Raw genomic sequence first — 14124 nt, 5'->3', positions numbered from 1 at the left:
AGAACCTTGGGTCATTGGTTTGGATTACTTCTGCACTATTGTCGCAACATAGCTCAATAGGCAGGCTAGTATACTCCACAACCTCTAAATCAGTGAGATCAAACCAATAGGCTTCTTTTGCCGCCTTTAAGGCTACAATGTATTCCACCTGCAGATTTAAGTCAGTAGTTGAAATCTGTTTAACAATCTACCAACTGATTTCCCTTCAATTAAATGAACATACACTAAGTCATGAACCTCATAGTATCTACTTCTGACTGAAAATCAGAACTAGCATACCTGACTAGGACCATATCATCACATCCATAAATGAGTATGATATCATTGGTTCTCCTTAGGTACTTAATGATATTTTTCACAACAGATCAATTATCAAGTCCAGGATTGGACTGATATCATCTGACTATCCCTACTATGTAGCGGATGTCCTGTTTGGTATAGATCAGGGCATATATGAGACTCCCATATGCCAAAGCATATAGTTCTAGTCTCATTTGCTCAATCTCTTCTACTAGTCTTAGACAATTACTTACTAGAGAGAGCAATCTATATCAATTAAGTAAGAACTCATTCTTTGAGTTATGCATACCAAACCTGGTCAAAACTTTATCAATGTAGGATTATTAAGATAAGCCTATTTTCTTTTTAACCTGATCTTGCAAAAGCTTGATCCTAGGAATATAACTTACATCTTAAGAATCCTTCATTTAGAAGTAATTGAACAACTACCTTTTTATTGATGACAAAACTTCCACGTCATTATAAATGAGTAGGATGTCATCAATATATATATAATCAGAAAAATAATGACATTCCCTTGTACACTCATGATTTATGCACTAAGAAATCTTCTGGTATCTTTTTGTAGATTAACTTGTTTCCATAGGTATCACCCTACTAGAAAGTTCTACAAGATCCCAAATTTAATTAGTATACATAGATTCCAACTCTGATTTCATAGTAACTCGCCAAAACGATCTGTATCTATATCGGTTCACGCTTCCGTGTAGCTTACTGGGTCCAACTCATGTTTAACAGGGATGTCCATAACGGTCTCACCTAAAAACATGATTGTATCGGATTGGATAATTATTCTCCCACTATATCAATGTACCGATGAAGGAATCTGTGTACTAGATGACACTGACGCATCAATAGAGAATTCATCTATAATTCTAAATCTCTATACTAAGTGTGTTCATATGTGGTACATCTGGTATTCTTACCATATTCTCTAACACTATGCTACTAGGTATGTGATTCGTAATATGATTCTCCTATAGATAAACATTGAGTGTAAACAATCAACTTTTATCATTGAGATCATAAAATAATCCGTCCTAGTGACATTTTAGAGTAGCTATCAAATCTATCATGCGTATGATCTGTTTCCAACTTACTTGTCCATATCAAGCGCACATGTGCAAGACTACCCCATATGCGCATGTGATTCAAACTAAGATTTAGTCAAAAACACAGCTCAACGGTATCCTTGAGACAGACTAAGATGGAATGCAGTTCATAATACGCATCGATATCATTAATGCTAAACTCTTAAATGAAAGAGATAATGTGGCATAACTGATCATAGATCTAACCATGTTAAGTGGAATTCTGTTATTCCTATTTGACACCTAAATGCATTTAGCGTCAATTGCGGAAAACTGGTACACAACACCTTCATTGACCATATAGTCTTTGCACTATCCGAAGAAATACTCATATCCTCGATCAGATCGAAGTGTCTTGATAAGTTTACCTAATCTGTGCTCTACATCAGTCTTGACCCTCTCAGAATATACCAAAAGTATAAGACTTGTGTCGCAACAGGTAAATTTATCCAAAACGTGAGTAATCTTGCTTAAATGTTCACAAGACCACACGTGTCCGTGTGTACCGACTCCAATTGTTCTTTATGTCTATTTCATTTGGCTGATTAAGCCCTTAGAGTTATCTAACCTTCAAAACAGGATTCACAAGTTTAGGTTAGGCTCCTCTGCCTCACTAGGTAATAAACTTTCTTTGACCAATCTTTGAATTTCATTTTGATTGATTACAACCCAAAAATAGATACCAAAAAATACAATGAGTCAGGAATAACAAATTTTCTCTTAACATTCAATCTAGAGATGCAACATTAATTTCTACATCCTGCAAATCTTAAGAGTTTGTGATTATAGTATATTAACCATCTTTCAATGCACCAGAAGCAATCGCATATCTATTCAATTTTATAAAACCAGTTTTACAAAATAACGATCCAGTTTTTATAAACCACAAGTGAAACAAAAATTAGATAGCGTCTAACCATTATGCATAAAGATAATTCTCTAATACTAATATCCTCATACTCTCTAATTTCAGATGTAATACTCCCACTGACTTAGCTACAACCTTGACATCAGGTCAAGTACAAATATATTCCATATCATCGAGGCTTCTGGATTCCTGAAATCCTTGCAATGAATTGCAAACATGTTTAGTGGCTCCAGAATCTATTCATCAAGAATTAATAGATACAACCACATAACATGGCTCAATGATTAAATATATATTTTCCTATGCCACGTCATTGCTTAGACAGTTTGTCTTCTTAGTTAGCGACAAAAGAAACAATTTAATTTGCCCTCAACATACACTGCCTTATTCCCTTTAACCTTTTGGATACTTATGTTTTGTGCTAGTCTAGTCCTATTATCATCCTTCTTCTTTGCTTTGCCCGTCCACTTGGGCCTAGAAAAAGATGGTATAGACTAGGTTAGATTGACAGGAACGCCCATACTCATGATTATCCCTTCATCTGTTACCAATTCTATAAGAATATCAGCGAGTGTGAACTCAAACTGATTCCTTATTTAGTTCATTCTAACAGAATCGAACAAGTTTGGTAACAAGGCAATACTCATGTCAACTTGAAACTTACCACTCAAGTCAGCCCTATTGATCTCCAGCTTATTTTTAAATAATAAACAATCATTTTCCAAAATTCGATTTCATACCGGAGGTCCTTAGGCTATCTTGATGCTATTCAAGTCTGATATAGTACTTTGACATACTCTCTATCTAATCTCACCAAAACATCTTATTGACATTTAACATGATGCTTGAAGAAAATAAAATAATGTAAATGTTAGCTTTGGAGCATATTCGAGGTAAACTCTAGAATATTGCACCAATTCATCTCATTTGCCTTATTTCACTTATTCAAAGTATTAATATTCTCTTGGGTACCTTAAAGTAAAAGAATTAGGTTTAGGAGTAGTAAATACATTTGTACCCTTACGTTGTGAATAAAATATCTAAGTTCCTTTCCCAGTCAATGTTAATGAGGTCCAGTTACATTGAATATGTAAGCAAGCAGATAAACTGGATTAGACATAATTAATCTGAATATAAATGCATTCATACAATATATAAGGTGAATTATTAATACTGTCATGCATATTTAAAATTAAAATGAGTTTGTTAACCACATAATATAATAAATCTCAATCGAACAAGAGATCATTATCATTATTGGTGAACAATCCCTTTTAATTAATGCGGGTCCCTCAACTCTGTAGCATAATAAATCAACCAATCAATATGTCAATAACTTATCTTGTTGGAGGAGTTCATTATTACTATTGTTGAGATTCATTTATTATTAGGCGAGCACTTCCATTAAAATAGTATGTGGGTCCCTTAACCATTGCATGAAAAATTGAATAACCAATACGCCAATAACTTATTCGGTTGGCGAAGTTCATTATTGCTATTGGCGGGCAAATCCCATCATCTCCATATCTCTTAAGACAATGCCTTGTCTATATATATGAAATGATTCCCGATTATGTTTAGCCTTTCTAAAATCACCTAGTGTAGACCACTCCGTTGGGGAGCTAACACTATTGATTTTAGATTGAGTGTATAACGTTATTAATGCTCTAATGAAAAATAAAATATTAAATATCTTGTCATTATAATCTAGACTCTTTAAATCATGCGTAGGGTCTTATTTTTAAAGATCTAATTATAATGAACATTTAATATTATTATTTTCATGAGATAACCATTCTTGTAATATTAAGACTCTTCAAATCATGCGTGGGGCCTTATTTTTGAAGACCTAATTACAATGGTGTTAATAACGAAGGCCATGGGGCAATGTATAAAAATCCCCTCTCCCACTCAATTTTTAATCATTCATAATTAGGGTTTTCATTTTATTTATTTACATGATATAATGCATGCAAAACGTCTTGATTTTAATCCAATTAAATTTAGAAAATATCTAGACTTTAAATGATTCACTAATATTTAATTTGAGGCACATTTTTTTAAAAATAATTTTCAAAAATAATTTTTCGTTTCCCAATAAGTGCCCTCAAATTAATTAGTAATCAAATCCAATTAATTTTCATAATTTAATTAATATAAATCAAGTCATTTAATAAAATATCATGGATCCAATGCATGAACAATAATTAGCAACAATTAATTATTCCATGCATCAGAAAAATAAATAAACATAGACAGAAGCAATTTAAATGGCCAATGGATTATACTTTTAACATTTGATTGCTCTAAGTATTGTACGGACGTCCTCCAACCACTTGTAAACACCTGTAGGAAGTTGGTACGCGTCTGGAGAAGCAAAACAGCGTTTGGAACGCGCCCGGAAAGGCCCCCACACGCCTGGGATATGCAGCAGGTGAAGGCACGTGCCCCCACGCGCTGGCATGCGCTTGGGGCGCGTGGGACGCGCCCCTACGCGCAGGTACGCGCCAGGGGCGCGTTGGACGCGCCTCCACGCGCCTTCACGCGCGTGGAGGTAATACAACTTTGGCTGGCGCGTGCAATGCACGCGCCAGCATGTGATGCAAATGCCACCTCCTGGCGCATGTTCCTCACGCGCCAAGCTCACCCTCTATGCACCACATCTGATTCCAGCCTCCTCCGACGCCTCTTCTCGCCGCCGGCGATGCTCTGGCCACCGGAAAAACGCCGAAAAATTCCAGAAAAATCAGAAAAATTCCCAGAAAATTAAATTAAGTCTCAAAAAATTCTAGAAAAATTCCAAAAAGTTCGGAAAAATTCTAGAAAATTACTGAAGCATAATTTAACCTCTTTGGACCTTCTTGATGCTTCATAGCATCCTTTGATGAATATTACATGGCTTTAAAAATATTTACAACTTGAAATACAATGGAAAAAATAAATTACATCATTGAACTTTCAAACGGCTAAATCAAAACCTTAATTACATTCATCCAAAGATAAAATTACATTCAATGAACCTATAAGCTTCATCCATGGCCCAAACACAAATCATCATCCATTCACAATTATACATACATAATTATCTATCAATATATATCAACATATTAAATCATACATCAACATACATCAATAAAAAATATATATGAATATAATTTTGGATCCATGAATGATGAATTTTGATAAAAACATGATTTCTAGTAATGAATCAAACCATGCTCTGATACGACTGTTGGGAAACGTGTTAATTTTAAAAACTTTTCGAGGGATTTTAATTCATAGATCTTGATTCATTACATAGGGACAAGTTTTATGTAAAAAATAAAACATGATGTATCATTCAATTAAGAGATTGAATACTTATATCAAGGTTTGAGTAAACCTTAGATCTCTCCTCTAAAGTGAATGTTCTCACTTATTGTAAATCCCTTTTGCTAGACACCTTTTTTTATGGATCTCCATTTTCTTGATAATGGTCTTGCCTTTAGGAATCACTCATAAGCCTCCATGAATGACCTTGAAAAACTAGGCTTGTGGGAGCCTCCATTATATGAGAACACTAACCCTAATTTTCTAGAGAGAGAAAATTTAATCCTTTTTCATTCTCATAAAAATCACACACAAAAATATACATAGGCCATGTATATTTATAGGCAACATAAAAATAAAGAAAAGGAAATAACAAATCCTTCTCAATCTCTAATTCATATGTCTCAAATCTAATATGATTTCAATATCAAGTTGGGCTATGAATGAGAATCCATTGGGCCTATTATTTTATTGGCTACAATGAATTAATAATTAGCCCGGTCCATGGACCCAATTCAATTAATTCATAAATTAATTTCTACTCCACTAAAAGAAATTAATTGAACTCCAATTAAATAATAAATAACCTCTAAGTCAATATTGCACTTTGACCCTTCTATGCATAATTAGTTATCGGATAAATAAAGTCATCAATCCGACTACTTAATTAATATATTTATTTTGGTACCATTGATTATTTTTGGCTCGATCACAATAAAATATTTGTTTGACAAAAATAATAATTTAAATAAATAAATATATAATAAATCATTTTGTCTAAAAACACACGAAGGCCTTCGAATTTACTTTGTGACCAATCATAATCAATACAAAATAAATACAAGTAGCAATGATGCAAATATTGAAAATATAACCCTCTAACTATTAATCACATAACTACCCAAAGTGTCGGTGTAAGGATCCCGAAGAATCTGCCGAACAAATCAAAGTAATTATTAATTAATAAAAGAGTCTATAATTTTCTCATACTTAAGAGTCAAATGCCATGACGATGATAGGGAGTAATTGCATACGACGGCTCTCGCAATATATCTTAACGTAACGCGGATCCAGTTCAAGTCTGAATTAATTATGAGTACATCCATAATTACCGACTATGAATAATTTATAATTACTATTTATATATCATGCATTGATTGCCATCACTTATATATATATATATAAATATTTCTTGTAATCACAGGGACACTATCAATTTCATAGTGAATCGAAATATAATACATTGAATTTACCAATTATATAAATCATAAATATTTCAGATATGTCAGGAACATATGTCACTATAATCCAGATAGGAATTTGTTATACTAGGACATATAAATCCCAACAGAAAGAACTTCCTCCAGTTCCAGGACCATTGCCCTGGGATTTTTACATCCCAAACACTTCTACCTTTAAGCAAATAAGAGTTGATCCATTGAACCCATAGCATTTCCTTGGAATTGATACCATGCCAAAGGTGCTTCATCATAGCAACTCTATTCCATTTATAGAGATTAGGAAGACCAAGACCTCCAGCCCTTTTAGGAAGGCAGAAAGCTTCCCAATTCACTTTAGAACCTGTTTTTTTAAGTGATGGACCAGACCAGAGAAAAGATCTGAATGTTGCATCTAACTCAGAGATGATACTCATTGTATCTTTTACTTTTCCCTTCTTGGGCCTGTTTCTGTGGACAATGGTTCAGCTGGTACAAATACACCTCCCTATGGGGGAGGTAGAGGGTTTGAGCATAAGTGGAAGCATGTATTTGTGAGTTTGCTTATCCGTCAAAAAATAAAAAATAAAAAAATAAAAAATAAAAATAAAAATAAAAATAAAAATTGATTTGTTTCCTATTGAAGCAGAAACCAAACCAGTGTGCACAAGCTATACAGTTAATAATAGATGAAAACAAAGACAACCCACTAGAGTAATCAAGTATTCAAGTGTGGATACAGGACCGAAATGGTGGGTTCATGGTTTTTGCGAAACCCTGGTCGCAAAAGCCCTAGACCAGAACAGAAAATACAGGTAAAGTAGGGATATATACCAAAAGGGTTTTTGTATATCTTTATGTATATACATATGCTGTAATAAAAACTGTGAGAGATTTAACTGACCTGGTATGGAGATGCTGAGAGAGAAGAGCCTGAGGTTTGAGTAAACACACAAAATTCAAACCCTGAAGATGATAACAACGTATATTAGCAAACGAGTATCACACAACATTTCAGAATTTTTTTTAATTTCTTTTTCATAATGAATATAATGAAGAGAAAACATAAAATCAAAACCCTAGCCCGTCAAAATTTCTGGTAAATGGCTAATTCGATAAGGAGAATAGTCCATCAATGGATTCACAACAATTCTTTCATCTCCATCATCTGCTATTGAAACTGCGCTCTTCATCATAGGGTGTTGTGATTTATGACGATGGGAATTGAGGTTCCTAGATACATCTACTTTATATAGCGGATTTAGGGTATATTATGTATATATATTGTAGGCTAGTGATGGACGGTTTTAATTCCATCATTTACGTGGGTACATTGCACAGTTTGGGCGAATTAAATGTCAGTCGAACACAAGCAAAACAGTATGCACAACTGACGCGCAAAAGCCGACATAAAAAGAACTACCATAGTAATTTATAAATTCAGCCTTTCACTTGAATTGTTATATATATATTAATATTATGCTTGGTATGATGCAAATATTTGTTTCTTCGGGATTATGCTATTCTTTTAATTAGACACACAGGTTTTTTTTATTTTTTTGGTTAATTAGACACACAAGTTTTGTTGTATTGATACTCATCATTTTTTAAGTGAGTTTAATTTGTATATAAATTGTAAAAATGTTGATATAATTAGAATTTGTTATGGGCTGTATTAAAGCAAGTGAAAGCTAACTAGAATTTTACTTCAGTTGTTAAAAAAATAAAGGTTATTGAAAGAAATCGGACAAATATAATTCTCATTGGACACCTGAAAATCTAAGACTTTCAGTTCAATTATTATGGGTATAAATAGTGGAAAGAATTGTTCCTCTGAAACTTTTTGTTGCTTTTTTAACTAGGCAGGTGAAAATATTTGGATGATATAATTTTTAAACGGTATTTATTAGCCATTAGCACATTATTGGCATACATCGGTTGTCATTTTAGTTAGGTATATAAAAAAAATAAAAATTTGTCATTGTCCGTTCGTTCGAAACTGTCTTTCTTCGTTATATAGTAAAGCCATGCAAATGTTGAAAGTTTTTGACTGATAATTTTTAAATTGTATTTATTAGCCATCAGCTCATTGTTCGTACAATTTGGTTGCCATTTTATTTAGGCGTATTAAAAATTTTGTCCTTACACAGTCAACTTGAAACCATTCTTTCTTTATTACACGTAAAGCCATGCATGCACTATTGACAAAAGTTTTGTGATTTGTGAAAATGTTATCGGCCTAGATACATGTCGTTTTAACCAAATGGTGTAGCTTAGTACAACTTTTTCACAATATCTTAAGTATATGAAATGTTCAAGTCTCTATAAAAATAAAGGGGTGTATGCTGGCATGTGTTTCTTACTAAGGTAAAATTTTTATTTATGTTGGTGGAGGGTCGTTTTCAGGCCGACTAAGTATTTTATGGTATCTTGGTGGAAGGTCGTTTTCTGGTCGACTAAGTATATATGGTATCTTGGTGGAGGGGAATTAATTCCATTAATTCTGTCAATGCTTAATGTATATCTATATAGCATTTATTTTGGGGTTTTCTTTTCCTTTTATGGCAGATTGAGTATACATGGTATGTTGGTTGAGGTGTATTAATTCCATCATTTCTGGCGGTAGGTAAAATATATATTAAAATATATATATATATATATATATATATATATATATATATATATCATTTATTTTATGAATTTGTTTTCCTTTTCTAGCTGATTGATTATATATGGTAGGTTGGTGGAGCCGTTTTAAATTCCATCATTTCTGGCACACCGGTTTGGTGTTTTACTAATGTAATTGACAAAACTTAAAAAAGACGAATTAACTGTAACTCGAGCACTAGGTAATTCTCACTTGCTATCATTCTTTCTTATTTATTTCTTTAATTTCAAAGATGCCAAAATACTGTGCAAAGTTCACTAGAAAAACCCTAAACCAAAAATAAAGAAAAAAATACCACAATAATTTATAAAATCAATCTTTCACTTGTGGAATTGACATTTGAAGTTTTTAATACGCGACATTCTTGTAATGAATGGTTCAAATCCGCGGAGATGACTCAACTCAAAGACCCCACCCATATCGTACTAACTTTAGGTTCAACATGCGCAGTGGCGGTTCCGGGGGACTTGGGTAGGCTCGAGCCCTTCCAAAAAAAAAAAAAAAATTTTTTTTTTTAGTATAGGTATATTTAACCCTAGGTATATTTAACCCTATATTTAAAAATAAAATAAAATAAAAATAAAATTAGTAGTATTATTAGCCCTTCCAATTTTAATCTATCGAAACAAGCCCAATATCTAGACCACAATTTTAAAATAAAGGTCCAACTAAATAGGCCCAAGCCAAACAAGACTTAAATTCTAAGCTAAGTACAGAGAATTCCTAAATTCTTACACAAATCAGAGAACTCATTCTTTTTGTCCCTATAAAGTCTAACCCTATTTCCTCTAAAAATTTTCAACTCTATAATCTTTCTATCCCCAATTCCCCCTTATTTAATATTCGCCTCCTTATTAACAATTTCTGGATTCGCCCTTAAACATGCGTGTTATGAAGAAATATGAAGAAAGATTTGAAGCTAAAAGACAACAACTCCCATATTTTTATTTTAAAAAATTGTATTTAGATGTGTTTTGTAATCATTAAAAATATTTTTAATAGTTATTAAATTTAGTTTAGTAGAACATTTGAATAAAGTTAGAATAATTTGAACTGCGTTCTGAGTAGAGGTGGAATATTTTAGGTAACTCTTTTTCGTTAGACAATTTAGTCCTCTTTATTTTTTATAAAGACAATTGCATCCATTCCTTAATAAAGTTGCAATTATTAAATATGGTAACATCATATTAAAGGATATTGTTGTAAAATTAGCAATAGAAATATTTTTAAAAAATTATTACCAAATAAATTAAAAAATATTTTAATTGTGAAAAATACTTATTATAATGTGTCACCAAACACCTAACAAGTTTTTTATTGACTACAATTTTTTAACAGCTATATTAATAAAAATGTTTTCTTTTATTCCAACAGCAACCCCAAACGGCCCCTAAAGAACTCTTACTCGAGAGTGTATGACTCTCTCCTCCAAAGTAGAGATGAGCGAGTTCTACAAGGAACAATGTGTCTATTACTTGTTTATTTATTTGAAAAAAAATGTATGGCGTTGCCAGAACTCACCTTATGCAAATCATCTTCTTTTGAAACTAATTACCTAGTATCACACTTAATTATTTTGAGGAACTAAGCCTCAATGGTCCAAATACTTTGACTTCATAAGCCAAAATACTTTATCAACCATTGTTCTGTAAATGTATCCTAGCTCTATTTAATTTTTTTTTTTTTGGGTACTATTCTCCTTTATAGAGTCGGATAAGTATTTATGCAAGCTTGGTCTTTGACCAGGGATGGATCTAGAAATTTATATGAGGGAGGACAAATTTATATTGAGGGATTTTTTCAAAATTTAGCGAGGAAAATTTTAAAATTTTTTGGGAATAAATACAAAAAAGTGCAAATTTAGAAGTTTAAAATGTAATAATAAATTTTTTTTTAGTGGTGGCGGATGCCCCCATTGAGGCCACACTACATCCATGTATGTCGACCTTGACAAACGATGACTGAGTCGTGTTGTATGGGTCAAGGGGTTACGCTGCCTTGGTGGTTTTTTTTTTTTTTTTTTTTTTTTTTTTTTTTTTTTTCTAATTTAAATTTCTATTCTTCTAGAAATTTAAATACTATGAAAGTGTTGAGCTTGTTTTATTTCATTTTTGAAAATTATTAATAAAAGGCGAATTGCCAAAAAAACCCCTCGACTGTCACCCGTTTGCAAAAAACCCCTTATGAATATTTTTAACAATTAATCCATCTCAATTATCATTTGGGGGTCATTTTAACTGACCTCCGTTAGAGTGATTGTGTGATGAAAATTTTCAGACAAAATTACCCTTAACATGAAACATCCGTTTGAGTGATTGTGTGAGAAAATTTTCGGATGAAATTACCCTTAAAACCAAAACTATACATTATTACTAAAGTATCCACCACTCAATCTTTTTATTTTTTGGTTAACTGCATAAAACACAAAAACGAGGCCTTTGATTTTTTCTTCGAAATGTTCTTGCATTTGGAATATAAATAGTAATATAGTAGTTATTTATCAAATGTCAACTTAAATCGATTTTGTTGAAAAAAAAAAAAAAAAAACCTTGCTTATTAAATCCAGCATATTTCAGTAACAAAATAATGGTTGAATGCAACCTTATTACAAAACATTCAGATACATCCTCAAATATTTTATTTTATTTTTCAATACATCCATAATTGACAAGCAACCATTTGTATCCTAGAAAATTTATTTCCATCGTTAATAACCATAAGTGACAATAAGACATACGTACATGCATCCATTAGTATAAATGAATCTAACATGTTTACCAAAACACTTGAATACATTCATAACGAAAAAAAAAAAAAAAATACACATCAAAATTATATATAACTGACAAACACGTGTCTAAAAAATATGACAAAAAAATGTCATCATCAAACTGATAATTGTTGGTAACTTGCAAAAGACAAAAAATAAAACTAAAATAAAATTAAATAAAATCCAAATGAAGTTTTTTTATGAGCGCTGAAAAGTGTGCATTTAAACCCCTTAAGTTTAGGTATTCTAGGACCTTTATCTATCTTACTTTCCCGTTTTAGACTAATTTCGTGTTATTGCCCCTTTCAGGTGCTTAACCCAAAAATAAGTTAATTCAGCTAAATAAGAGCCTAAAAGAAGCAATCTCAAGTGGAATGGAAGAAAGAAGCAAAGTGGAAGCAAAGTGTGGAAATCATCAAGTTCAGTCGATCACAACATTCCTTCGATCGATCATAACAAGATCGATCTAGACATTTCAAGATGGATTTAAGCCTTTGTCCTTATCCAAAAGATCTCATCATCTTCGATCGATCCAACATTTATTCGATCGATCGAAAATATTCGATTTTATTCTCACCTATGTCTCTTTCCCAAAATATCCCAAAATATCTCAGAGATTTGTCTTTATTCAAAAAGGCGCTGCTAAGGATGATCGATCTCTGCAGTATTCGATGGATCTCAGCAATGTTTGATCGATCTCAAGACAGTTTGATCGATCGAACTCCTCAAGTTCGGGAAAAAAAAAAGTTCCAGCTTATTAAAAGTTGGCTCATGGTGCAATAATTGAGAGGACCCTAGTGCACGAATCTAGACCATTGGGTGTGACATTTGAGCCTTCTATATAAGGATTTTGAGTCTCTTTTACATCATAACTCATAGGAGACAATTCATATCATCTAATTTTTCATATCTTGGAGAGGAGGCTAGAGACTAAAGAGAGCTTTTATACATCTTTGGGAGTTCTTCCATTCTTCTAGGGTTTCCATCAAGAAGGAGGTTATTCTTACCATGGAGATAGTCCTTGAGGGTTGGATGACTACTTCAATGAGTGGCTAGACATCTATTTGGGGCTAGAGTAGCCGCTAAGTTTGCTTCCTAGACTTAGTTCTTAATATATTTTTGGGGATTTATTTGTAACAAATGTTTTGATCTTGGATTTGTATATATATCTTGTGGTTTCTACTTGATGTGTATAGATTAATACTTTCAATTGATTACCTATTTCCAATCATATGTCTGTATATGCTAGAATGGATGATTCATGTGCTTTTCTTTAGATTCAATGGATTTTATGCACGTCTATGTGTATAGCTGAAGTTAATCTAGAGATAATCAAAACATAGTGCTTAATTGAACACTCTTGCAATTTATTTGATGGTTCACACTTGTTTCTTGATGGATTGTGCCATACCTTTAGCTTACTTAGTTTAATTTTCATGTCTTTAGTGTAATTGTAGTGTAGTTGTTTTAGATTCATAGATAGGTGCAATCTATTTTTGTTCTTTGGTGTTCCATATTTATGAATGCAAATGGTGTATGTTTCTAGATATTTGTGTGTGCATAAATTGTGGTTCCATTGAATGAATTTTGGTCACATTTGATAGGTTGTGCTTTCCATTTGAATTGGCTTGACAATCTATACTTATTTGCCATCCATGCTTAGTTTCAATTAATGTCACACACACCCACAAGTTACAATCCAAATTCCCCATTGATATACAATTGGTAATGTCTAGTGAAGTCAACCTTAGTGGTGAGCTCTAGTACCCCAAGTACTCTTCTCTATATTTTTTTCCCTACTTTCTAAATTGTTACTTTTGCTTGCTTTAATTCTAATTGTATTATAGTTTAATTAACCAAACAATCTACCTTTGATCACTCAACCTACTAACCCTAAGCAT

This window comes from Cornus florida, unplaced genomic scaffold (genome assembly GCF_030987335.1).
Source record: "Cornus florida cultivar Cherokee Brave unplaced genomic scaffold, ASM3098733v1 CherokeeBrave_3.0.0_Hap2_Chr05, whole genome shotgun sequence".
In the NCBI taxonomy this organism is placed as follows: domain Eukaryota; kingdom Viridiplantae; phylum Streptophyta; class Magnoliopsida; order Cornales; family Cornaceae; genus Cornus; species Cornus florida.
This window is presented reverse-complemented; position numbering follows the sequence as displayed.